The 27,955-nt window shown below is 38.3% G+C and overlaps 1 long non-coding RNA gene across 1 annotated transcript; it reads right to left on the bottom strand.

Moving 5' to 3' along the window:
• On the bottom strand, positions 1-26,012 carry LOC147000761 (uncharacterized). The gene is made up of 2 exons (XR_015045626.1): positions 25,926-26,012; positions 1-25,018 (listed from the first exon to the last, which is right to left on the bottom strand). It is a non-coding gene; the product is annotated as an uncharacterized LOC147000761 (long non-coding RNA).
• Between the last annotated feature and the right edge of the window lie 1,943 nt (positions 26,013-27,955).

Here is a 27,955-nt window from a genome sequence, read left to right as displayed (position 1 = left end):
CTCGCTCTCTCTCTCTCTCTCTCTCTCTCTCTCTCTCTCTCTCTCTCTCTCTCTCTCACACACACACACACACACACTCACGAGCGCGTATGGCAAGAACACAGGAATTCTATAGCTTTTCCTATCTAAAGGCAACTTACTGTTTTGACAGCATTCAACTTCCTCTACCCTTCCCCTCTCTCTAAACAATTGCACCTGCATTTATAGGAACCCATTTGATGGGCAATACGGCGTACCAATCCCCTATTCTTCCTTAACACCCAGGTCCTTGCACCACAGGCATGGCTTTCCCATATTTCTACCGTGGGCCCATTATTTAAAACATGGTAGCAAGGGGTAGCGCAAGGACATCTACCCCTTTCTGTGTTCCTGATTTAATTAAAAAAGAAATCACCAAATTCCTTTACTAAACATTAAAAGTTACTCTTGGAATACTTTCATCAGGGAAGAAGTACTTAAATTAGGAAATAAAATTACATATAACACTGTCAGCAAACTAAAAATTACTGGCATTTCAAAGATACCCCATCACCTCAGGAATGTCCTGTTTTCCTGGAGCAGCATTCTCAGAACTAATCTACCCCCACCTCCAACTCCTTTCTCCTCTTCAAGCATGTTGCTTTCTCCTCTTTTCACTACAATTACAGTTTGCTTGTCTGATTTCCTGCTGATTTTTGTAAACACATTTAATTCTTTGGGGTGGGCCAGTCCTTTTTTGCAATCAAACTTTAGGGCTTGGCATGGTGACACACACCTGTAATTTGAGTGCTCTGGATTTAGTTCTAGAGCAATAATAGAAACTTAGGAAATAAAGCAGATTCCTAAGCTCTATAGCAGACTTACTAGGGATGGGACTCTTTGGGGTCCTGCAGTCTGTGTTTTAGTAAGCTCACTGTAATTGTGATGCACAGTAGTATTTGAAAGCTGTTTTTCCTAAGTACATTGGGAAGCTAAAGCACAGGCAGCAGCGACTGTCCAATAATCAGGGTGTGCATAATGTACTACTGACAAAAACTGACAAGCTCAAAACCTGTACCTTACAGTTCACCCTCCCCAACCAGCCTAGGCAAACAATCTAAGACAGAATAAGTTTAAAAAGTGCATAAGCTCAGGAAATAAAACTAAGCCTGTTTTTCAAAAACTTAGCATGCACAATAAATATCAGAACAGTAATCCAATGAATGCAGTTGTAACAAAATCCAAGTTCGAACCTGCTAATGCAACAGTGAATATGTTCTGGGTTAGAGGTTTATGGTCCTTTCTCAACTACACCAAGACTATTGTTGTGCAGAGAGAGACTTGAGACCATGGAGACAATGAGGACTCAACCAAAATGTATTTTTTTCTACGAACATTTCTGAAATAGATTTGTAGAATATATTAATTCAGACTTTAGATACTTTTATAGTTGTCTGCTTAAAAATTAACTACTAAATTATACACTGAGGAATAATATCATTTGTACAATGGCTGAGAACTACCTCAACATTTTGTATTAGTAGGACCAAAATAAACAAACATACAATAGTAAATAAATTTCTGAGATTTTAAAACTGTACCAAAATTTACACATTTTCTCCTGAAAACCTAAGTTAAAGGCCAAGAAAACAATCTGTTTTAAGTTTATTGGAAAAGAAAGACAACCCAATTTTCATGGCTCAACATTCAACTGTCAACGGTGCAGGCCGACATGAAGTTTGTGATGCTTTTAAGTTAAAACATAAATAAGTCATCTGCAAATGACGAAAAGGCTGTACTTAAATACATAGAACCAAGGACATTGAGGACGCAAGCGGACATGTCTCTGATTTTGTCTCTGATTTTCTTTCATTAGGGCAGAATAATACACAACAAATGTTTCACACTAGACTAGCATTAACCCTGAAGCATCCAGGGATAACTAGACTAGGTAAGCAGAGGATGGTAGCTTTGTACACAATGACTCCTCCTCTTTTAGCTTAGATTTGACTTACCATTTTAAAAAACACTTGAAATAATTTGTAAATAAGTAAACCATGTAGTTCTTATCCATCCCACTGAATTTTAACTTACACATCAAGGTTTTATGGAAAATAACCAATGCCACCTGGCCAAACAAAATAATTCTGTTAACAGAGGACACATCATACTCTACCTTGGCACAAGAACTTTATGGGCTCCTAGCAATATCTCTGTCCAAAAATGATCAACTAAGCTCTTCCCTTAAATTAGTCTTGCACACTACCTTTCTAACAAAGTAGTATCTCTGTCCAAAAATGATCAACTAAGCTCTTCCCTTAAATTAGTCTTGCACACTACCTTTCTAACAAAGTAGTACTTAAATGGATCCATAAAAAAAGCTGGAAATGCAACTCAGCAGTAGATCCCTTGCTTAGCATGTCCGAGAATACTAGGTTCAAACTCCAGCACCAATAAACAAGTAAATGGAAATATACTATTAGGGAAATATACTATTAGAATAAAATCATTATTAGAGTACTGTATATCAATATACACATTTTATACATATGGTATAAAATGCAGAATTATAAAGACATAATATCCATGTCTCCAGAAAGGTTACAATCTAATCCAGGAGAAGCATGTAAGAAATCAGATTGGCAGGAACTGTATCTTCTGTTTTAAGTCTAAACTGAACCTAACTCAGCTTAATAGTAATGAAAATAATGTCTGCTGAGTATAGTGGTGTGTATCTTTAATGCCAGCATGAAGCAGGCAGAAAGCTGGTGGATCTCTAGGAGTTACAGGCTAACTAGAGCTACACAGTGAAACCCTCTCAAACAAACAAACAAACAAACAAACAAACAAAACGTCTTAAGAAATAAAACTAATAGTAATCCAAAGAAAAATATAAGTGAGAAAACATTGTAAAAGTTAAAAAGAATAACAACAACCAAAACCAAAACCAAACCCAATCAATCAAAATCCTCAGTAAGTTATGAAATTACACTTGTTCACAATAATTTTTGTCTATGATAGAAAGCCTAGATTATTTAGTATTGTGGAGAGAAATAAAAATGGAAAAGATAATACAACTAGTCCCAAGGCAGCTGGGAGCCAAGCAATAACCTAAAACTATCAGGAAGCTTTGTTTAATCCACAAAGACATACAGAACCATTAGCAAATGTTGTAAAGAGGTTTGGGATGTTCCAGATTTTGAGAAGAATGTTCTGATTAACTGTTTCACTGTGTAGCTCCGGTTGGCCTGTAACTCCTAGAGATCCACCAGCTTTCTGCCTGCTTCATGCTGGCATTAAAGATACACACCACTATACTCAGCAGACATTATTTTCATTACTATTAAGCTGAGTTAGGTTCAGTTTCATCACAGGAGGAGGAAGCAAACATTTACATATAAATTAAGCACAGGGAGGGAAACCTGAAATTCCTAGGTTGTAGACTGCTGGGTGGGTGGTGGACATGAATAACCTACAGAGTTTATAGGGGAGAAAGTTGTTTTTCAGGATTGTTAGGAAGTTAAACTCTAGCCTATTTGAAAAAGGTATAAAGGATAAACTTTTACTGACACAGCAAAAACAGTAATTAAAACTTGTTTTAAACAGATCCTCTAAGGCCCAGAAGAAGCATGTTCAGTCAGCTCCCTACATTAGAAGCTGCCAGCAGAAGCAAGCAGTAAATGAATGCTCCTCAAGATTTCTGATGCATCCCAGGCATTTCTCAGCATCCTCAGCTCCAATCCTTAGGCCAGATTGTCCAAAAGATGCATTGGAAGAGCCAGTAGCAGCAAACATCTGACTGAAAGCTTGGCTGTGGCTTACAGCTTCCAGTCGGGGATGTTTACAGACACAGACTTTCTGACAGCAAGCTACAAAGGAACAGAGCAAATGGTCAGTCATTGCTTCTGCTACCGACTTTCACAACTGCAGAGCTGAATGACAACTGTGACATCTTAGGGGGAAAAAGACAAACACTAAAGTAAACAATACTAGCTAATAAGGGAAGATAGTAATGTCTCTTGAATTATCTAATTAGAAAAGATTCAATACAAACTTATCTATGTTACTCCACATGGACACATTTTTCTACCAGATGTATGTTTTCTTTCTTCTCCACAAATCCAGAATTCCAAAATTAATAATAAATAACAATCTAAAAGGTAGAGTGACTATACATCTCAGTTTTCCCAGACAGTCCTAAGTGATAGTACTATTAGAATTGACATTTCTCATTAACCAAACTGTCTTTAATTTAGATGATAATAAATACAAGTTTTGCTGGCAGTAACTCTATGCTGAGAAAGATTCTAACATCTTCCTCCCTATCCTTAGCTGAACTAGGTTAGGAATGTGGGCCATGGAAATGAGCTAAGTGGGTAAGAAGAGGAACAATACCCGCCTTGGCTTTGCTTACAAAACAACACCAAAACATTTTGCTTTTGTTTCTTCTATTAGTTTCCTGAAAGAGAAAAGAAAGATTAAGTGATAATAGTAAATTTGTACTTTATAGATTAACTTTAATCTGAGACATATAAATTAACTTAAAAAATTAAAGTCTATTGAAGCAATTACGTTTACAAAAAGCCAGTGATTTCTAAGAAATACAGTCATACACAAGCATCCACACCACACAAGAATAAACACTCAACAAGCTAATGCAAATCTAAAACGTTACAAACTTCCTAAATACATACTACAAAGTAAAAGATTCTAACCACTGAAAATGCCCTGTGACATTGGTGTACTGGTGTACCCAAGTACATTATTACAACTTTCTTTAAACAACTTTTCCCTCTGTCTTTATTTTTTTTTAATCAATTAAGAAGAGTTTGCCAGATAATCTTTTCTTTAGAGTTATGAAGGGATTTTTGTCGCAGTGTTATCTTTATAAAATGCTGAAAGACGTTTATCTGACCAAAGCTTATTATAGTAGCACCATTTTATGTAAATAAAGTTAGTTAGAAGACATTTTGCTGCATCTCATGTTCATTTAGCACAACAGCAGTAACTGTCCCAGTAGGACTTCCAACAAAAATCTTTTGACCAGGTTTACAGAACTGTATGTGAATTGCCTCTTGTACAATAGGCATCAACCAAATCCAAGCAGAAAGTAATTGATTACTCCCATAACAGATTTGCCACTATTACACAAGTAGGCTCATTTTCCCTAGTTGGTTGCTACTGTTGTACACAGGATTCATAGCTGAGTATGAATGTTGATAAGCTTCTCCCATCAGCCTGTGTAGTACCTCCCAGCACTATGGAGGCTAGCCAGCAATAAGTTTCCTGCCAAGTTCCAAACTATTTTCTCTAAGTCCTATGACCAAGGCATGTGGTATCTTCAGCATTTCTGGCAGGTAACCAACAGCAGTGGTGACTGGGTGTATTGCTTGGGGGCCTTGGGCTCTTCTGACTAACAGTGCATTACTCTTCTTAATGTCAGAAGTAGTAGCACATTACTTTTCCATTTACCAATACTTTGCAAAAATAGAAAAGCATACAGGCAAGCATGTCCAAACAAAAATGTTCGGTGGAACAGTATTGCTGTGTATCTAACTGGAGGTTTTCATAAAGTCAATTTGTCAAAATGCTCACATAGATATATACTATACCACATTTGCCACAACTTCTCTTGTACAATGTAGAAAATAATTTAGATACCTTAATAGAACTAACATGTAACAATCCATAAAGAAGATATTTTCAACACCATTGTTTTTTGTTTGTTTTTTAAAGATTTATTTATTGTAGCTGTCTTCAGACAACCCATAAGAGGGCATCAGATCTCATTACAGATGGTTGTGAGCCATCAATGTGGTTGCTGGGATTTGAACTCAAGACTCTGGAAGAGCAGTCAGTGCTCTTAACCGCTGAGCCATCTCTCCAGCCCAACACCACTGTTATAAGAAACTGTTATGGTTTCTATATGCTTCCCAAAGTTAATGTGTTTGAAAACCCCTTGAGGTAATAATGGTGAGAAGTAAGGTCTTTAAGGGGTGCCAAATAACTACAGGGTCTCTCCTTAATGAACAGAGTAATGCTAACACATAGAAAATGGGTGAATTATGTGGAGAAGGATCCTTGAAACAATATAAATCCATCCCATCTCCCCACTATATGCTGCCCACTACCTCTCTGCACATCTGTTCTTTGCTCTGCCATCAGAGGATACACTATGAAGTTTTACCAGATACTAGTCCTTTGACTCACAACTTCTCAATTTCAGAATTATGATAAATAAAGACATTAAAGAAAGGGCTGTAAGGCACTGGATGGAAGAGAAATAACTGCTACTGTACTACTTACTAGAAGAGGAGAGGAAAAGGGGCTTTTTTTTTTTTTTTTAAATTCTGTTAAGGCCAGGATGATGTTTGGATGGGGAAAAAAAAAACCTAAGTGATCATCAATTCACCAGCAGACAAGTAGTTACAGGATGGAAGGAATAAACAGCAGCATACTGAAGACTATCCTAAGTACATTTTAAACAAACTTCATACATGATAACATGAAGCTTGAAGACTGGGACTACAACTGTAGACATCTCTTTGATGTAGGAGCTGCAAAGGGCACTCACAGAGAACCATTTCCAGCAATACAAGGGGTAACTGGGAAGTCTATGGTGTCAATCAGTATATCAATGGGAAATTTGTATCATTTCTAGCAAGGAAAATAGTACAAGTTTCAATAACCAAAGCACGCTTACTTCAGTTCATACACAAGCACTCTTATGCTGACAGAATTGCAGAACAACAATGTTCTCAGAAAAGACAGGCCTATGTTGTATGTCTCTCTTGGCTTCCTAAAATGACTACCAGAGACTACCACAACCAGAGACTCGGGGTGATCTTCTGAAAGTCTGTTCTTCAGAAGGCAGTGCTCTATAGATAGTAATTAAGAACCCACCCGAGCTTTACAATTTGACAGAACTAGGCCAAACATTTAACTCTGGGACTTTGGGAAAATGACTATTTTTCTGTGACTCTTTTCCCATTTGTAAAATCCCTTAAAGTACCTATCTTACTGAGTTATTGCCAGAAATGACTAACATAATGTAAAGCTCAGTGGCAGGTAAATGGCTAGTATAAAATAAATGGAAATAAAAATCATCTTTTACTTTATTCATGTGGCTCTTATAATTTTGAATTGTTTGTATTTCACTTTTTTAAAGTCTTTCAAGATCTAGTTTAAATGTCAAGTTTACAAAACCGTCACTACAACCAGCAAGTTGAAAAATAACAGACATGTATCCATAAAATAAAAAAGAGTAATAATCCGTACTCTTTGTATACTTACTGGTTCGTATACATTAACTTGCTCAATCCCCAACACTATGACAGGAATTGTATCATCCTATTTTTGTAAATAAAAGCCACCTGTGCAGAGCCCGCCCACAGTGCCTGGTTCCAGAGTCTGCTCCTGTACCACCACTGTGCTATCTGTACTGCTAACTGAGAAGGATGATTAATTATTGCAGAGAGCTGTTCTACAACCTGGCAGTTTCAAGTGTAGTATGGAAGGAGGTGCCTTAAACATCAAGTCTTCCCTTTGTCTACCTTATTTACCCTTTGTAGAAAGTACATCCACAGTTCCACACCTTGTCTGCATGAAATAAGGGAGTGACAGTCATATAATTTGTGTTCATCTTATTTTAGACTAGTAACTTGAGTCTAATTTTCTCAGTTAAAATTCTAAAATTCTAGCTCTCTTCTTCCTAAAACCTAGGAGAAAAGAGAAAGATGAATAACAGCTTTATCCTCACATGACCCCAGTGAAGGATAATGTCAGATCACCTGCCATATTAGACTGTCAAAAATGGCTGTCATTAATATTTTGTGCAGATGTAATATAGTTGTCAGGAATCAACTAATATTCTCAACAATGTATGCCATATTTACAGATTTTGGTCTTATGGATACATAAATTCAGAAAGTCTTTTGTATATAAAAGGTATTATTTCAACAGAGGCAGACTCTGGGGTACGGAAATGGTCTCTAAAAAATACAAATGTGAACATTCTTTGTATGGAAGACAGGAAGTATCTTTCCTTTTGATTCAAACTTTACAAAATAGACTTAAGAGCTAAAATAACACACACCAGGTCAAGAGCTAATGTTTAAGTTTTATAGAAAATTCTAAGCTCTTGAAAGACACAGGCTTAGAAGGAGGCTATGGTCCCTCCCTAATTGCAGCAGCGCTCCCTTATGTTGTTTTCTGAATGATTTCTGCTGTCTTTAAGATTCTGACTAGAAACCAGCAATGAACTTCATTTCATGTGCTAGTTTTTTTTCACGGTTAGGCATGCCATAAAGTTAAAATGCACAAATTGACAAGCAAAAAGATCACTGTCCCTATGTTACCATTTGAAATTATTTAAAAAACCAAGAATTAGCTTGGTCTTTTGGCATGGGCCTGTAATCTTAGGTACTTGGGAGGATGGGGCAAGAGGATTTCAAGTTCAAAGCCAGGCTGGTTAACTTCGTGAGACCCTGTTTAAAAGAATAAAGAAGACGGGATATAATTTAATAGTAGAGCCAATCCTGCCCCCTGTCATCACACCCTTGCCCTGCGTGTGTGTGTTGAGGTTGAAACACATAGCCTTTTGTGTGCTACGAGTTATGAGCCACATCTGCTATCTTCTAACTGGGTTTTTATGTAAAATAATAAATGCTGCCATTACGGTGGCTGTCCAGACAAGTATCATTGTTTAGATACAGATTAGCCCACCAGGCTTGACACATGGGCTTCAAACTACAGTGCCATGGGGTATGGCAGGGAGGCTAGACAGTAAAGTATAAATAGCCAAGGCAATGTACTATTTCACTGAAGAAATGGTCTAAGCCCACCCAGGTCTATATGGGAACAGACCTTAAACTTAAAGCTACTGAACAGAAATGCTTACCACATCTAACTACAACAATCTAAGCTTGCCTTTGTCACATTATTTAATGTGCATTGCAGTCATTTACTTGTCTGTTTTGACATTACTTAAGCAGCTGACTTAATCTACTATTTTTAGTCCAAAGATAAGCATAAACAGTATAGGTGAGAAACAGATGACCGACACTGAAGAATGCAGCACACACAGCAAATTGATGTGCCCACTTTCATATTTTCCTCAAGAATATCTTCAACTGATAGCAAAGATACTCAAAACCAAGTCTGTGTTTTTGTCAATATTTATGTAATGTGTACCATTCATTTTCTTTGGATTATAATCTTCTGTAAGAGAAAGACTAATTTTTAAGGGCCATTCTGCTCAGTGATGTCAAGATTCTATAATGAAGTCATTACTAATAATGGATCTTTACATGGTTAGTAACTGTGACATATGAAACCAAAGCTATACTCTTAATTATTTAGCTAGTTGAACTTCCTAAGAAAAGCTACAAATCTGTTTCAGAAATCACAAGTATGCAACAAGCCATTGTAAATTTAAGAAATGATGTCTTATCTTTAGATAGCCAAGACTTGGACTTTTTGGAGTCTTGCTGGGCTTTTTGGATCAGGGAAAATTAGTCTTATGCTGTAATGTAGTGGTTCTCAATATTCCTAATGCTGTGACCTTTTAATATAGTTCCTCAGCTGTGGTGAGCCCCAACCATAAAATTATCTTCATTGCTACTTTATTAACTGTAATTCTGCTACTGGTACGAATCATAATGTAAATAAATATCTGATATTCAGGATAGCTGGTGTGCGTGCGGCCTTTGTGAGAGGGTTGTTCAAATCCAAAGGTCAGAACCACTGCTCTAATGCTTCCTAGACCACTAGTAGTTCACTCTACTGAATTCTATGAGCTTGTTGATATCTCACTGCTAAGTTCCCATTTCCAAAAGTCCCTGGCAGTACACAGCAACATCTATTGACCATGACATTTCCATTTCCTCAGCATTAAGAATGCAATCTTTTCCTCTCACTGTAGCTCAAGTGATGCCTCTAAGAAACTGTATAAGAATCTTTAGGCTTTTTTCTCAATTCTTTCATTTTGCTTAGTTTCCCTACTATAGAAGTGAGCATTACACACCAGCTGCCATGCAGTACTCCTTTAAATATTGAGGTTTCTACTTACATTTTACCTACTCTCGGCCCTAATGATGCACAATCAAGTGGACTCCTACCCTGATAACTTTCTTTTTACACCAAATTTTGATTTACAATTTTATTTTTGGCCAAATTTTGATTTTCAGTTTCATTTCCGATTTAATTTTTAGCCGAGATCCTGTTGGGGTCGAGGATTTCCCAGGGGAGACACACCCCTGTCACATGCGCTGGCGGAAGGGGATCCCAAGATCTAAAGGTACTGTATGGTAGAGTGTATGGCAGAAACATATAAGAAATGGAAAATGAAATTAAAAAAAAAGAAACTATACACCTATGGACTCTATATGGAGAAACCTATGGTAGAAACATATAAGGGAGAGAAAAATGAAAAAATTTTAAAAAAGTCTAAACATGTTCCAGATTCCACCTTCGTGTCCCCACAGCTGCAGGGCAGATCCTAATCATTCTTTCCCACAGCTCCCTCTCTATTAAAAAATGACGCAGTCTATATCATCCCAAGTTTTCTTTTCTTTTTTTTTTTTTTTCTTTTTTTTGGTTTTTCGAGACAGGGTTTCTCTGTGTAGCCCCTGGCCCTGGCTGTCCTGGAACTCACTCCGTAGACCAGGCTGGCCTCGAACTCAGAAATTCGCCTGCCTCTGCCTCCCGAGTGCTGGGACCAAAGGCGTGCGCCACTATGCCCGGCCATCCCAAGTTTTCTTATGACTCTCTCATAGCATGCTAGTGTAAAAGCTTGCTGAAAGTAGGATGCTTGCCTGATGTTTTTGACCCCTATAATCTTATAATCTGGGAAAGTAATAGGCACACAGTGTAAAGCCTTTGTTGACTGAAACAACAAATAAAATAGGAACTGGATCTATATAACTATTCTAGGCTCCTTGTAAAATTACGTTACAATCTGCTTTACTGTGACTTCATAAATGGGCATTATTTTACTTTACCTACAAGAAACTGGCACTCAAAAATAGTTACGTGACTTAATTGAAGTAAAAGGATGGAATAAAGGTAATACTTAAAAATATGAACTTAAGACACTTTTTTCAACGTTTTTCATTTCCCTTTTAGGTAATAGCATAATCAATTCAGCCAAGTATCTACTAGGCTTTAGGTTCCAAATTACCTATATTGTAAATTTGTAGACTATTTAAATATTATCATAATCTTACGTTGAAAAAAATAACAGGAAAGATAACTCAAACAAGCCTCGATTCTTAAAACAATAAACTTGTCATTTCTGTCAGACAGGCCCAATAAGCGAAGAAAAAGGTTAAATAGCATCTGGTTCTTTTTAAAAAGAAGTCTTTTTTTTTTTTTAAAGAATATATGTTAAAAACAATGAGTATGGTCCTCATAGGATGAAAAGAGAATATTAAAAAGAGCTAAGAAAACTTAAGATACTCAAAAATAGAGTGCTATACCAAGTTCATGAGTCAGAAGACTCACTATGTTTAAGGTGTTAATTCCTTTCACACTCTCAATAGGCTTTTTATTCTCCCATTGAAACAGAGTTTCACTTCAGTCTTGTCTAGAATTTGCTATGTAGCCCAGGCTAGCTTCTAACTACTTGTTCCTCTATCTTAAGCTTCCTCAGTAGTGAGATTATAGGCATGAGTCTCCATGTCTCACTCCCCAGTAAGAAAAACAAAAACAAAACAAAAACTTGACAACTCATTCTAAAATTCATCAAATGTAAAGAATCCAGACTAGCAAGAACAGTTTGGAAAAAGTACTAAAGAGCTAACATTGTATGATGCTAACACTCATTATATTTACATTTAACACTAATACTGCACAACCATGCAGTATAGCAAACACTTCAATGGGAAAGAACAGAATTTGAAAACAGAACTAAATATATACTATACATAGTATACATAGACAATGGATTGTTGACAAATATGTAAAGGCAATTCAGTGAAAACAAGAATGATTTCCAACAAATGATAAATGGTACTATAACAATACCTTTATGCCATTTTTTAATATATATATATAAAATTTACCCCCCAAATTATCACTAGCTGACATACAAGCCTAAAACTTGTTATATTGTACTAGGGCAAAAAAAAAAAATGTGGATTTAACACTAAAAGCATAATCCACCGAATGGTAAATTGATAACTAGATTTATGAACTCTTCAAGAGACAGTATCTGCCAAGAAATAAGAGACTAGAGGTACGACTCTGTGGTTAAGAGCAAGTACTACTCTTCCAGATCACTGGAGTTCAGTTCCCAGCAACTTCCTTGGACAGCTTAAAAGCTATACCTGTAGCTCCAGATGATCTGATGCCCACTTCTGGCATATGCACTGACCAATGTATCTCTGTGTGTGTGTATGTGTGCACAAAGTTATTATACACAAGGAGAAGGAGGTGGGGAGAATGAGTATGAAGAGATAAAGGGCAAACTAACAAAAATATCTGTAAGTGTGAAATCTAATGAACGATTAATTAGAACATATGAAGAATCTTTAAAACTTAAGGGAACAATCCAAATTTAAAAACATAGATAAATAATTCAAACAGATGCATCATAAAATATATAAAAAATAAATATGAAAAGACACTAAATATTCATGAGTTAAACTTATATTTATCAAATGAGTTAGCCATTTTACTCCAAAGCAAATGTTCATTTAAAAAAACATTCATGGATGCTAACATAAGCCTACTTTTGAAAGTCAACAATTAGAAAACCCACAAGTCTCAGCAGGTGACTGAATACACAAACCATTACTATATCCACAACAAAACACTACTTAGCAATAAAAGAGCAACCATTGATACATGAAGAAATATAAGATGAATAAATCTCAAAATAGTTACGGTGCATAAAGAATTTAGTGCAAGAGAAGTGTGTGTACCTTATGCTAAGACATACAAATAAATGCAAAGTGAAAGAAAACAAAAAATGGTTGCCTGGAAAATAGGCAAGGATTTAAATGAGGCCTGTGGGGGCGGGATATGTTCAGCACCTTGATTCTGCTGGTGGTTTCATGGGTATAAACATGTCAAAGTGTATCAAAAGTTACACTTTTCAATTCTTGCAGCTTATTTTATAATGTTTAAATGCTGATAAATTTGTTTAAAGAAAAACAGACCAGAAGATGTATGTGGTGGGTCCTGTAGGTAATCTCAGCATTTAGGAAGCTAAATGAACAGACTGCTGTGAATTTGAGGTCAGTCTAGGGTATAGAATGAGTTCCAAAACAGCTTGGGATATGGAGTGAGACCCTATCTTAAAATAAAACCAACAAACAATAGGACAAAAAGAAAGACAAAACAAAACAACCCAAACTTGCCACAAGTATTAAGAAAATCAAATTACTTATCAGTTCCTTTGGACATGTTTATTAGCAGATGACTTACAGAACTGTTTCTCACTCTTTTTTTTTTTTTTTAAGATTTATTTATTTATTATATGTAAGTACACTGTAGCTGTCTTCAGACACTCCAGAAGAGGGCGCCAGATCTCGTTACGGATGGTTGTGAGCCACCATGTGGTTGCTGGGATTTGAACTCTGGACCTTCGGAAGAGCAGTCGGGTGCTCTTACCCACTGAGCCATCTCACCAGCCCCGTTTCTCACTCTTGAGTCAGTCTTTTTAAACACAAAAAATAGTCTTTAAATGTAGAAAGATAAATACAAAGGGATAAAGTAGAAAAATTAAGAAAAAAGCAAACAAAATTATAGCCTAAGATAGATTATAAAAATGGATTTTTTTTTAGATCACAGTTATGAATTGTTATTACTTTTATTGTACTATCAAAAAACACCACAACCAAAGCATCTTTTAGAAGATAGGGCTTATTTTAGGCTTAAAGTTCCAGAGGGTTAAGAGTCCATTACCATCAAAGAAGGCAAGAATGGCAGCAAGCACCAGAAGTGGTAGAAGGAATCTTGATACTCTTAAACCTTAGCAGCAGGAGGCTTTTAAACCTTAAAGTCTGTCCCCAGTGGCATAATTCCTTCCTCAAGGCCACATATAAGCCTCCCTAACATCACTACCAACTGTGGACCAAGGGTCTGCTTGAACATATTAGGGACATCTCATTCACACTCCATGAAGATCAAAAAAAAAAATTTTGAGACACTAATGAGATGTGTAGATATGATCATTTCCAAGAAATAATAAAGAAGTGCTGAGAATTTCCCGATTAAAATAAAACACAACAAAATGCCTAACAAGGAACTAGCTCTTCTTGGTATTATATTTTCCCTGGTCTTAGGCTTCCTAATTTCTTTCCATTCCTGACTGTCCTTAAACATACAAGCTTTCCATGTCCTTTTGTGTGGTTTTAGGCTCACTCTTTGACAGGAATGGTAGCCTCCCAGGGGGTTATGATTCCTTTTGATAATGTGGTGAATGTTAGAGGCCAGCACAATGTATAGTAACATAAAATTTCATGTCATTGTTTCAAAGACTTTAAAAACTCCCCTAAAATAAACGGGCATTGTAGTAGTGGCACACATCTTTAATCTCAGAATACCAGTACTCATGGGACAGAGACAGGTAAATCTCTATCAGTTCAAGGTCAGCCTAGTCTAAATAGCAAATTCCAGGCCAGCCAAGACTACATAGTGAGACCTGGAGACTTTGTTTCACCCACCCCACCAAAAGAAATAAACAAAAATCACCCCGCCTCCCACAAAACCTAAACAAAAAACAACCTCTTCTGAACTCTAGCCAACTATTTTCTTCCTTACTTCTCAGGGTAAGGAAACAGATTCTTTACAAAATTCCAACCTAGTTTGTCTTTGAAAGATCAAATGCAAAATAAAGTATGAACAAACACAATGGAAAATTTGAACATCAAGAGTATAATGGATAGATTAGGACTTCATATTTTGTAGACATATTATACAAATAGTTCAACTGGACAGATTTCTACTTTATTTAGTGAATTCTGACCATCAGGTTTGTGATGGGAGGCTTTTAATAACTATTTGTATTTATACACCCTGTTAAATACTTGTTCTGAAGGGCTAGAGAGATGGCTCAGCAGTTAAGAGTCCTTTGCTGCTCTCCCAGAGGACCACGGTTTGATTCTTAGCACCCACACTGTATTTCACAACTGTCTGTAACTCTAATCCCAGGGTACCCCATGGCATCTCTGGCCTCTATAGGAACTACATGCACGTGATACACACACACACACACACATACACACACGTAGGTAGGCAAACACACACATTGCAAAAAAATAAAATTTAAAACATTAAAAAGCAAATTTGCTTTTAAAAGTTGTTTTAAATAATAAACATATTTAATGATTTTCAGGTAGTAAGAGGCTTTGACAGTGAGTTGTTGACTACAGACCCAGGCTTCAAAACATACTTAAGCTATTCATACCTGAAGCAAGGCTGCAGTCAAGAAAGGTCCTCTAATTCAAAGACCTTTTCATAATATGTACTCCTTTTCCTTAATTCCCAACAACCCATGAAAACTGAAGACATCTTCCAAAAACTGCTTGCTGGTTTTAGACCCTAAGTCTTACTTATGGTCTTCTTGCATCTTAAATGACATTACTACCACACTATTCAGGCTCTAATCATCATACTACAGCAATAAATGACTCCAAGATCATGGTACCTTTGAACACAAATATTAATTTCTCTAATAACTTTTGTCTGGTAAGGCCTAGTTTTTCGCTCTACTGCAACATTCAATGTTTAAATCTTAGCTAAAGCATTATGGTTCCATGACAAAGTGGGCAAGGGCCACTGGCAGAACCACAAGTTAGAAAACATGTGCTTAAATGTGGCCACAGACACCAAAATAAGGGCAATTTGTGTTGTCTACCAGTACACCAGATTTTCCAGTCCCTTTCCCATTTTATGGCTGAACTAAATTTATACTGCATGAGTGATCAGTGATACGAGGAGACTGAGACCCAAAGTCAAACAGACTATGATAATATACTGTAACTACCAAAGGCTGACCTGATAGGAAGTAATTTTTCTCTTCTGATTTATTAAGATTACAAAAGCAAAACTAGCATATGAAAAGCACCATAGACAATGTGCTAATTTTTACAAAGACAGTTGATGTCTTTACAGTCAAATCTGAGGAAGCTTGATAAATATGGGTAGATGTTTATAATAATGATCTATAAAATATCCTACACTTTCAAAAGATTAACTGGCAAGTAAAATAGAGAAACATTAAAGTAGCTCACATGACAAAGAGGCAACGCTTTAGTTGACCATAAGCTCAATATGATCAAAGGATAATACTGCTGCCAAAAATGTAATGCAAATTTCAAGCTGCATTCACACAAGTACAAGAGCCAGATAATAGCTTCATTGTATTCTGTGATAAGTCATACCACATCTAAAGTAGTCAGTTCAGTTTTGACCTCTATATTTTAAGAGGTTCAGTAACAAAAAGACTTTGTTATGAGTTCAGAAATGTGGATGGGATAAAGTCTGTAAACCATGTGGCTTGAAAATTGTGGATATCTCCAACTTAGTTTGGAAAAAAAAAAGACTCAGGACATATTCATCTTCAAATACTCTCTAAGATTTACTGTATATAAGAGTAAGTTTCAAACACATAGTTCCAGTTTGTTAAAGATGAGTGAGTGAAACTTAGAAGGAAATCAATTCTCAATGAGATGCAAAGATTAACACTGAGAAACCCTAAAATGAAGGTAGATGAAGGCATAGAACTGCTACTAAAGAGTCTAAACCCAGGTTGGGTCCTATAAACCTAAGGCACTTTCCTATGTAACCAACCATTTGAGGCACTGCAAAATTTTTCAATGGTATGGGTGTTTTCCCATTAAACACAAACAAGAACAGCAGCAGTGAGGAATAAGAACTGGGCTTAAAAAGTAACCACAAAGCTGTCTGGCCTTATAAACATGCACAGGCATACTATAGAAGTGGCATGAAATTTTAAGGATATATAACACTAAACACAAATTCAGTGTCTTGGATTTTACAAAGGAAATGGGCTTAGTCAAAACTGCATTCATTCTACAAGTGTTTTTTTTTCCCTTAATACGATCTAATGACTGAAAGAACAGGTTCAAAATGGCCACTGAGAAAAAAATGCTAACATTAAAAATATGTTCAAGGGGCTGGAGAGATGGCTCAGTGGTTAACAACGCTGACTGCTCTTCCAGAGGTCCTGAGTCAGCAACCACACGGTGGCTTACAACCATCTGTCATGAGATCTGATGAACTCTTCCAGTGTGTGTCTGAAGACAGCTACAGCATATATATATATAAAACAAGGCAATATTAATGTAGTGACCAATTTGCATAAGCATTACAATTTTTGTGATAAACTATTACATAGTATGTCACTGTCATTAAAAAGTTGTCACTCACTGATATTTTTGTGTTTTTATACTATTCAAATTCCAGCACTTTCTAGTCCCAGTCTCGGTGTGCAAACTCCTATATTATGTTCTATATACTAGAATCCCTGGTAGATCATGAACAATGCATAAAGACCTAGGGGTACTTTTATATCCCAGCCCGTTTTCAACACATTCAGCTATCACAAAAAATGCTAAACACTGTTTTTAGTTTGTATCCAAAATGTGAATATTTATCAGGATATCATGGAATGCAGTCCTGATAAATTATTAAAGCCCTATCTGTCTTTTTTTTTTTTCCTCTGCAGGTATAAATACTTAAAAAAGTTTTGTTGTTCCAAAACCCATTTTACTCATTTATAAAACTGAATGTGCTTCTGGAACAAATACAACTCCAAGCCAAGACAAACAAAGGAAATTTTGAAAAGCTTAATACCTGTCTACTTACCCTCTATTAAGTACTAAGTTTAGGACTTAGGTTGTATACACTCAGGCTTGTTAAAGAACTTGTCAGTGCAAAATCCCAGAACTGAGAAGGGAAAGTGAACACAATGTAATTGACACCTGTCAGGAAAGAGAATAAGCAGTTTTCCCCAAGGAGTATCTCTGTGTATGTCAATCACATGCCAGTGATAGACTGTCCATCAGTAGTTGACCAAAGCAAAATGACTCCATGGTTTTGGGGGTCTTGTTTTGTGTGCACTTTTATTTTGTTATTCTTTATTATTAACTTTCTTCCAGTTTATCTGTTTTAATTTTTTTCTTTTGCTTTGAGAATAAGAAAAAGAACATGAACTTAGGTAGGTAGGGAGGTGGTAAGATCTGAGAGGAATGGGGAAACAGGAGGAAATATGATCAAAATATAAGAAAAACATTAATTAACAAAACAAGTTGTCACCAGATTCCTAGACTCACTCCTTTTTCCCACCTTCTCTGTGGGTTCAATGAAGAATCATATAGGTCAGGATACAGAAATCAAGACAACATAGTTTCAAATCTCCCATGCCAATCCATCTAACAGGAATAGTCTCTAGTCCACTAAAGAGAGGAGAAATGAGTCAGTAAAGAGCTATGCTGTGGATATGCCAAAACTAGGGTCTGTTTAAAGACAGGGTAACGAGAGTAGTACATCCCCTTCACACATATAATTTATTTTCAGAGAGTATGTCTGGATGGATACCTGCATTAAAAAATACTGAATCTTACATATACTATGCTATCCTCTATGCATACATACTGATGATAATGTTTTTTGTTTTTGTTTTTGGAGACAGGGTTTCTCTGTAGCCCTGGCTGTCCTGGAACTCACTTTGTAGACCAGGCTGGCCTCGGACTCAGAAATCCTCCTGCCTCTGCCTCCCAAGTGCTAGGATTAAAGGTGTGTGCCACCACGCCCGGCGATAATGTTTAATTTACAGATTAGGGACAGGAAAGATTACGGATAAAAGCTAGTAAGATACTTATAGTGACATTCTGTAATAAAATATTTGTTAAGGTAGTCTCACATAAATCTTCTTGTACTGTACTTTTCTTAGCGTGTGATAGGAAATCACACAATGACTACACAATATGGAGAAAGTGATAGTGCCTGGCTAAACACACTGCAATACTAGATAGGTGATGAGACAGCCTGTACTGTAGTAGGTAGCAGATACAGCACAGATACATTCGATGGATAAAAGGATGAGTCACGGGCTGGAGAGATGGCTCAGTGGTTAAGAGCACTGACTGCTCTTCCAGAGGTCCTGAGTTCAAATCCCAGCAACCACATGGTGGCTCACAACCATCTGTAATGAGATCTGACGCCCTCTTCTGGTGTGTCTAAAGACAGCTAAGGTGTACTCATATATAATAAATAAATAAATCTTTAAAAAAAAAAAAAGGATGAGTCACACCTTCTTGGGACAGTGTAAGATTTTATCATGCTACAGAATGGCATGAAAACCTATGCACTATTTCTGAAATTTTCAATTTAATATTTTCAGACTGCAGCTGATTGTAAAAAAACGACTGAGGAAAGTAAAATCTTAGACTGGGTACTTCTTTAAAATGATACCTTGTATGGAGTATTTGTGATATCACATATTCTTCTAAGTGCTTAACATGTATTAATTCATACATATTCTTCACAAGTAATACTCATCTTCATTTTACAAGTGAGGAAAGGGAAGCAGAGAATGATCAAATAGTTTGCCATATCACAAGGCTAATAACAGGCAGGGGGAAACTTGAATTTAGATGGATAGCTTCAGGACCATTTTTAACCTTTATGAGTGTGGATATTATATACTTTGACACTTGAATTCCCTTTTGAGTCTGTTAACTTTAATCACTTATGAAAAACTATTTCACAGGCAGCCAAAATGGTATAGAATTATTAAAGTGCTTTCGCAATCAAATTTTAGGATAAGATGACTGAATCTAGGACATCTCAGAAACCTCTAGTACCTAATCAAATCTATTTTTTCTCAACAATGAATCTCTAAGCTTTATTATTCTTTGTAAGTACTCCTAAGTACCATTTTTTATGTTTAGCATAATGTCTGACACTTGCTAGTTCCTTTCCACAGTATGGATGTTTTATTCACACGAGTATACATTAAAGCAGTTCTGCTATCTCTCAAATTCTGAATACAATCACTCAGTAGCTATATGAATACTGAATGAACACCATGCAATATAGAAACAAGGTAAACTGGATGGTTTCTGCTCTTCAGAGGTCATAGTTATAAAATAATGTATCAAGTATTTTTCTGGAGATATCACCAAAGTTCTAAAGGATCAAATAGTCTGGCTAACTGGATGGTGGTGATTTGATGTGCAAAGGCAGAAGTACCTTTTTCCAGTCAGAGAGCAGAAAACAATTTATACAGGACTAGAATTCAGAGTTTACATGGAAAGGTAATGAAAGTAATTAAGAGATGAAAAATGAATCAGGAGCTGGATAAAGAAAAGTCTTATTAGCAGTGCAAACAACAACAATACATAAAGCCACAGTATAATGATGTGTTAACAGTAGAGTGGTAAGATCAAACTTCAGAACAACAGTGGTTATCATTTCTAGAAAGCACAATCCAACTTTCAAATGAAACCTCATGCAAACTTCCATACTAAAAACTAATCGAGGGGCTGGTAAGATGGCTCAGCGGTTAAGAGCACTGACTGCTCTTCCAAAGGTCCTGAGTTCAAATCCCAGCAACCACATGATGGCTGACAACCAGGTGTAATGGGATCTGGTGTCCTCTTCTGGGGTGTCTGAAGACAGCTACAGTGTACTCATAGAAAATAAATAAATTAATCTTAAAAAAAAACCCACTAATCAAAATAGGAATGCAGTCATTAAGACTGGAGAATGTACTATAGAGTACAGGGTAAGAAAACAATAGGCTAAAACCAAACATTAAAAAGCACCATTTAACATATACTAAGGATTACAAAACAAACCTACAGGTAGAATTTTTTCCTCTAGATAAAATATTTATAGAAAATTATTTCAGTGTATGTGACCAATGGCTTTTATCACAGCTACTGAAAGTAGACAGAGATACACAAGGCACAAATTAAATCCTTCAGTACATCATTTGAGTAATACTTACAATATTATTATATTGCACCACAATATAATCTGTAAACTGTTCCTTTTCAGTGATTATAAAGAATCTACAAAATTCTGTATATTAGATTGGCTTACAGGTTTTATTAGACATTTTATAATAAGGAAGTCTAACAAGTATTACTCAAATTTCTGAGTTTACATACATACACCTTAATCAGAAACAATATTATCAAAAGTATTTTAAAATTTTTCATTATAGTATTACATTATAATAATTTCATTATAAATTTATTTGAAAGCCAGGCGTGGTGGTACAAGCCTTTAATCCTAGGACTCAGGAGGCAGAGGCAGGCGGATTTCTGAGTTCAAGGTCAGCCTGGTCTACAAAGTGAGTTCCAGGACAGCCAGGGCTATACAGAGAAACCCTGTCTCGAAAAACAAAAACAAAACAAAACAAAACAAAATTTATTTGAAAAAGAGAACTATATTATAACAAAAAGAATTCATTTCACATCTTCCAATGAATTAGCTATTTTAGGCTTAGTTTTAATACATTACTCTTTTATACTTCTTTTAAGTATAAAAGTCTGAAGATCAATATAACCATTAAGAAAATAATGTGTTCTTTTAGAAAAGTTTCTGTTTATGAAGCAAACTAAAAGCATATTTTGAAAATGGTATCATAGAACCAAAATACAAACATCCCTCACATGTAAAGTAAAAACAAAGTGGTACCAGCTTCACATACTAATCTAAATATTCAATTAGGTTTCAGAGAAAAACTTCTATCTCCTTAAGCTCAAGATTTTAGGGGTCCTTTGAAAAGTCCACAGACAAAATTTATATGAATATAAATATGTATTTTCCCCTAGTTTACAGAACCACAGTAACCATTCAATTTAGAGTATCATCTGAATAAACTATATTAATTAAATTTGAAACCATTTTCCAGAAGGAATGGCTGGGAGAAAATAAAAATGACAGTTGTTCTTTTCAAATGAACGTTCTACTGTTCTTACCCACAGGATCACTTGATGAATGGAGTTTGGAAACATAAATATTTAATAGTGAAAGAAAACTGTTAGGAGAAAGAAAACACAATTTCTACAATACTTATAGCAACACCTCTTAACTGTTAGATTTCTGCAGGTTATAAATTAACTAAAAATGTCCATATAATAGTTTGGCCCCAGAGGTTTGAATGAAACATTTTATGCTTAGCAAGTGTTATTCAACGTGAATTTACATGCATTGTTTTGAACCTTTGATTACATTTTCCAGAAAACAACACTGGGAAACTGAAAAATTATGTGACATTTAAAAAGTGACACTGAATTAAATGATTCAATTGAGATTATAAATCAGTCTTAATTTCCAATTAAAATTTCTAATTATTACTGCTATTCTCACACATCCTGGCATAAACATTTTTAAAATGAAGTAATATTCCTACTTTATTGACTTTATCTAAAAAGAAATGTTCTCACTAATCATAAATCTAATGTAATATTTTACCTCATGTTCTGAAATTAAAAATCCTTTAAGATAGTCCCCTGAGATTAAAAAAAGGAAAACATTTCTTTTAATACCACCTATTTTTCAATCTTCATTTTAGTCAATTTTTTTAACTGAGAAGTTAACAATCTGTGTATATACATAAATCAATTCTATATCATACAAGCTGTTTCGTTAATCTTTATAATATTCAAATCTGCTAAAAGGAATAAAGCTGTGCCCAGTATCCTGAAGTTGTATTAAAATAATTCACTTCCTGATGCACTTACAGAAATAAAATGCTAAGTGCTCTTAGGGCATTTTTATTTTTAGCACGTGCCTATGCTTAGTTTCCCCTTCAGTTCCCTTCTATTAAGGGTTCTTGAGATTGCAGGGTGATGAAGGTATCACACCCAGGGCAAGCATGCAGTGTAAAGAATGGATCTGCATTAGTTTTCTCCTGTGACATTTATGGCTATTTCCTCCTCTTGCTTCTTTTCCCAATATAAAGGCTAAGCTGATCTGTATCTGAAAGTCAAATTCTTTTTTTTTTTTTTTTTTCTGAGACAGGGTTTCTCTGTATAGCCCTGGCTGTCCTAGAACTTATGCTGAGGACCAGGCTGGCCTTAAACTCAGAAATCCGCCTGCCTCTGCCTCCTCCCAAGTGCTGGGATTAAAGGCGTGCGCTACCACTGCCCAGCTTGTAAGTCAAATTCTTGTCAGATTAGTTTTTAAAAATTTTTACATAAACAAGCAAAACAGTACCAGAATTAAAGTCGCCATGCTATTGCACCAGACTTTTGCCATTCTAGTAAACCAATTTAAGGCATCAATATGATGAAAAAAAGAAAGAAAGAAGAAAAAATACACTCCTCAAAATTTAAAAATTACTTAGGAAAATCTAGCCTCTAGTTCTGAAGAGAGTGCACCCAGGGAAAATTTCAGGGTTACAATTTTTTCTGTTTATGGACCTAGACCAAATCTATTTATTTTGACTTTACTCATGTATAACCAATTGTTGGCCTCTGCTGCAGGACTACCTCCTAGTGAGAATCTTGCCACAAGGTGATTTTGAGACACCACTAACTACCTAGAGTGGGATTCTTGTCAAATCTATGGTAAAACTTGACTAAACAGTGAAACAATTTGAACTATGATTCAATGTACCTCCTTAAATGGTACAGCTTAAATCAGATGACACATTTTCCACTCATTAATTGATACATGAAAATATGGGACAATGAATTAAAGTTTGTCCCCAGGTAATGTGTGATAGCCAGATTCAAAGAAACATTCATAAGCCATAGAGCTGCCAGAATTCTCTTACTAAATTGTCCAACAAACAAATTTCGTAAGTCAAACAACATTTACTAAGTACTATTTAAGCAGACTTGAAGGTACCCTGCTCTGTAAAATTCTCATTGAACTAACAACTACTTAACTTGTTTTGTAACCTTAAACTTTAAAATATCCTATTTCTTAAAGTGGAGGACAGCTGCTTTCCTCTCCCCTCCCTCTACCTCACTGCAGCATTACTGTTTTCCTATTTCCCCTGAAGCAAGCTCGGAAAACTGTTAGCCCCTAACCAACTGTTCCAATATAGTAGAATATGCAAGCAACACCAGCAAATTTGAAACATAATTAAGTGATTTTAAAGTATAAGCAGAAATGTACTTCATAACAAAGTCACTTTATTTTTGGCGTTGTTCACAATAAACACTCAAATAAAATGACTTTGGAAAATGGAGACATTATTATCTCAAGTTTCTTCCCCATGGGTCCTCATCACCTGGAGTAAAAGGTCTAAGAACTGTTTAGTTCCATAAACACATGACTTCTGTGACGTCAGCAAGGTCAACGAGCCTACACCAGGGGGTTATGCTGAATAAGGGCCTCTATCTATAGTTCCCTTTATGAAGAGGCAGGAAAACCAAACAAACAAAATTCCTTATATGTTACAGGAACTGATTGGAGGTTGTGACAACCAATCACCCAACTACAGGATAGTATGTAGATCCCTGTCTGTAAGGGCCAGTGGAAGCAAGATTAGGAGCAGGTACAACACTGACTGCTGAGGAATAAGTAACAAGATGGCCTACAAACCTTCCCTTCCTTCTCCCGAGAACCTCCAGGGCTGGGCTTCATGCCACACCACAGGGACTCAATTTCAGAGTGAGGGTTCTCCATTGAGAGAACTTTTTGAAAGTGACAATCATATATTCAGAATTAAAAGGAAAAGCACTCACATATCAGAAATGCTCAGGGTGAGAATCAAACTTGAATTTACTAAGCCTTCTAACTGACATCAAATTTACAGAAGGGTGTCCTGGCTGTTCCTTCACTATAACCCACTACACCTTCCACAAACCGGGGAGTCTTCTAAAGTTTAATACACACCTGGCACCTGTTTAGACTGGTTTTTACTGTGGGGGGAAGAGGCATCTCTTATCAATCTGAACACACTACACTGGAAATTTCCAAACTTCCAAATAAAGGCACACCAGGTCCGAGTGCATGCCTGGTATTCTCAAAGTCATCTCGTGGAGAGCCATTCATGTAGGAAATTCACTTTAATGTCTGAGAAGGAGGCAGGATCCAAGCGCGCATTATGATCCTGCTAAAACTAAAAAGAAAGAAAGAAAAGAAAACAAAACATGTATCCATGAAGAAAGGAAGCTCCAGATTAGCGACCGACAGTTCGAAAAGACCTAGGCTGGAAGAGTCCGGGGTTCCTCTGAGGGAAGCGGTGCACTGATGGGTGGCACTGGGTCAACGTGATTACTTAACCTTGCCAGCCAAAACTAAACTAAACTCCGCTCGGACCAGCCCCAAAGCTGGGGGGTGCCGGAGCCTATCAAGTACTCCGGTGTCTTCTCGTTTCTTCCCGTGGAACGTGGAGCCTGACACCTGAAACTTCACACAGACGCTACCGCGTTTCGGAGCGTTTGCATTTATTTTTTAAAGTGCGACCGGCAAGAATCAGTTGTCGGCGGCGTGCGAGAGGGAGAGATTAACCTATTTCCTGCACACACAGGAAAAGAACTCATGACAATTCAAGCAGTTCCCTCTCTTCCAAGTAACTTTTTGGTAACCATTCGTCCTGAAATAACCACAAGCAACAAACACTGGGCACTGGCATGGCAACGACCAGCGGGCGTGCCAGGTCCCCCACAGGCGGGGTCCGTGGGTCTGCGACCCGGTCCGGCCCCGAGCCGCGGCCCCTCAGCCCTCAGCCCCCAGCGCCGGTCCTGGCTCCGCGCGACTTTGGCGGGGAAATGCACTTCGCCGGCCCGGATGGGCGAGCAGCTCGCCACGGGCCGGAGTTTCCGAAGTGTCCCGAGCCCTTCCCGTGGCCTCGGCGACTCCCGGCTGCGGCCGCCCGGGGGCCCACCTGCCCCAGGGCCGCGGGGCCGAGCCGCTGCCGAGCCCGAGGGGCGGCGCCGCCCCCCGCCAGCCGAGCGCCTGTCAGCCGCGCCTCCCAGGCCGCGCCTCGCCCCGCACCGCACGCGCCCAGCGCCCGCCGCACTCACCTGGTCGCTCTCGCCGACCGACCGCGCGAGGCCGGAGACGCGCGACGAGAGGCCGCCGCCCGTCGCCAGCCCGCCCGCCCGACTGAGTCCACCTCCCGCCCGCCCGCGCGTGCCTCGCGCCCGGAGCGCGCCCGGAGCGGCCGGGGAGGGGGGCGCGAGCACGCGCGGGCGAGGGGCGCGGGCGGCGGCCGCCGGGAAGCCGGCCGGGCCGCGTCAGTCATGGCGCGCGGCGCGGCGACCGCTCGCTGCGTTCTCTCCGTTCGTTCGCCTTTAGTTTGACCTTTCCCTCCAGTGTGTCTGAGGAGAGCGGCCGTGCGCGCGCGCGTGTGCATGGCTCTGGGTGTGCGCGCGCGCGCGCGTGTATGTGTGGGAAGGGGCCGGGTTCGTTCCCCGACGCCTGACGTCACTGCCATGGCAACGGCAGCCTCCACCCCTCTCTTCCCGCTTCCTATACCCGCCCCCCTCGGCACGTTAAGAGGCGGGGCTCACGTGCTCACTGAACGCGCGTGCGCACGCACCCGCAGCGCGGGGGCGCTGGGCCGTAACGAGGCGGCCGGGAAACTCCTCCTCCTCCTTGCGGTCCCCGGGAATTGGGCCAATATGGAGAGGAGGTGCTAGGGGCGGGCGCACTTGGTTGCTAGGTTGCGTGAAAAATATCCTGAGGTAGTGCGAAAACTCTCCCTCGGTCACTGAGCATGTCTGGGGAAAGGGGGCGTGTGAGCCCGAGTTGGGCGAGGTTAAGGAGGGTGTTCAGAGAGTAGCAAGAAAGAGGCTGGACGTTGGGGACAGGTCAGTGCGTGTCGAACTGGGACCGCGTGGCTGTTTAGAACGGTCTACTTCTTCCCACCTCCTTGTGTGATAATGGGCATGCACGTTAAACACTCTGAACTGAATGTCCCAGCCAAAAAAAAAAAGGGGGGGGGGCGGGGATACTAAGAAAATCTGTCCAAGAAGATCGTTAGTACTAAAAGAGAGAACTTGCGAAATGACTCCCCTGGTGCGTGGTAAACACTAAACATCTAGCTGCTATTGTGGAGTACATGGCCAAAGAATTTTGCAAGTGGGTACAAGGGACAAGGTTTTTTGAGACAGAGTCTCACTATGGAGCCCTCTTTGTCCTGGGACTCAATAATGTAGACCACCAGGCTAGCCTAGAACTCAAGAGCAGTGTGTGTTAGGATAAAAAGCATGGGCCACCTTCCCTGGAGTGACATTAAATGATCACAGTCGACTACTGTCATAGACAGCCTTCAAAGTTCTAGGGTCCTATGGCTTATGAAGCCACCTTTTAGGAAGAGGAGAATAAAAATTTGCAAGGAACACTTTCCCGTTAAAGATCTTCCCCTGTGACTATGGAATCACTTCTTAATCTCATGCTGTCTCATTCCCACAGAAGTTTAGAATTCTGAACTTAAAGGGCTGGACCCTTAAGTTATTTGAGGAGAACAGTTTTGTACCACCCACAAAAAAATCAACAAAATTGCCCTTTCCTCTGATTCCTCAACCCGTGTTAATTTACTGCACGTTTTCTTTAAAGGTGCTCTTCAAATGTGTAGGTATATGAAGAAAAGATAATTTAGCTAACCGGTATTTTCCAGTGGTCAGGTGGGAAAGAAGTTTGTCCACCCTGCAGGCATGCAATGACCAGATCTGGGGAAGGCAGGCCCCTTAGATTTCAGACTAGCTGGTTACCTCCTCAGTCCTCAAACCTCTGATTGAAACTCTTTTTAAGTTACCCCTTAATTACAGTCTGCCTCCCAGAGTCTCTTGGCTATTGCAGGACTATTTCTACTGTTGCTGTTTCTGCCTTTGAACCTCAAACCTAAGCCTGGCCTTGATAGAGAACGTGACCCAAGCTCTGCAGATACACTCTTGAGTTCTCTACTTTCTTCCAAAACTAGTAGTATTTATGTGGCCCTTCTAAATTCCCAAAAGGTTGCTGGAATTACTCAGTTGGAATGTACTAGTCTCTTTTCCAGAGCAGCTGGCATACCTCTCTTTGGACACAGTTCCTCACAGGTTTCATGTTC

Source organism: Mus caroli, unplaced genomic scaffold (assembly GCF_978045245.1).
Source record: "Mus caroli unplaced genomic scaffold, Mus_caroli_1 scaffold_16, whole genome shotgun sequence".
Classification (NCBI taxonomy): Eukaryota; Metazoa; Chordata; class Mammalia; order Rodentia; family Muridae; genus Mus; species Mus caroli.
The sequence above is the reverse complement of the archived record's forward strand: the minus strand, read 5'-3'. Positions and strand labels throughout refer to the sequence as shown.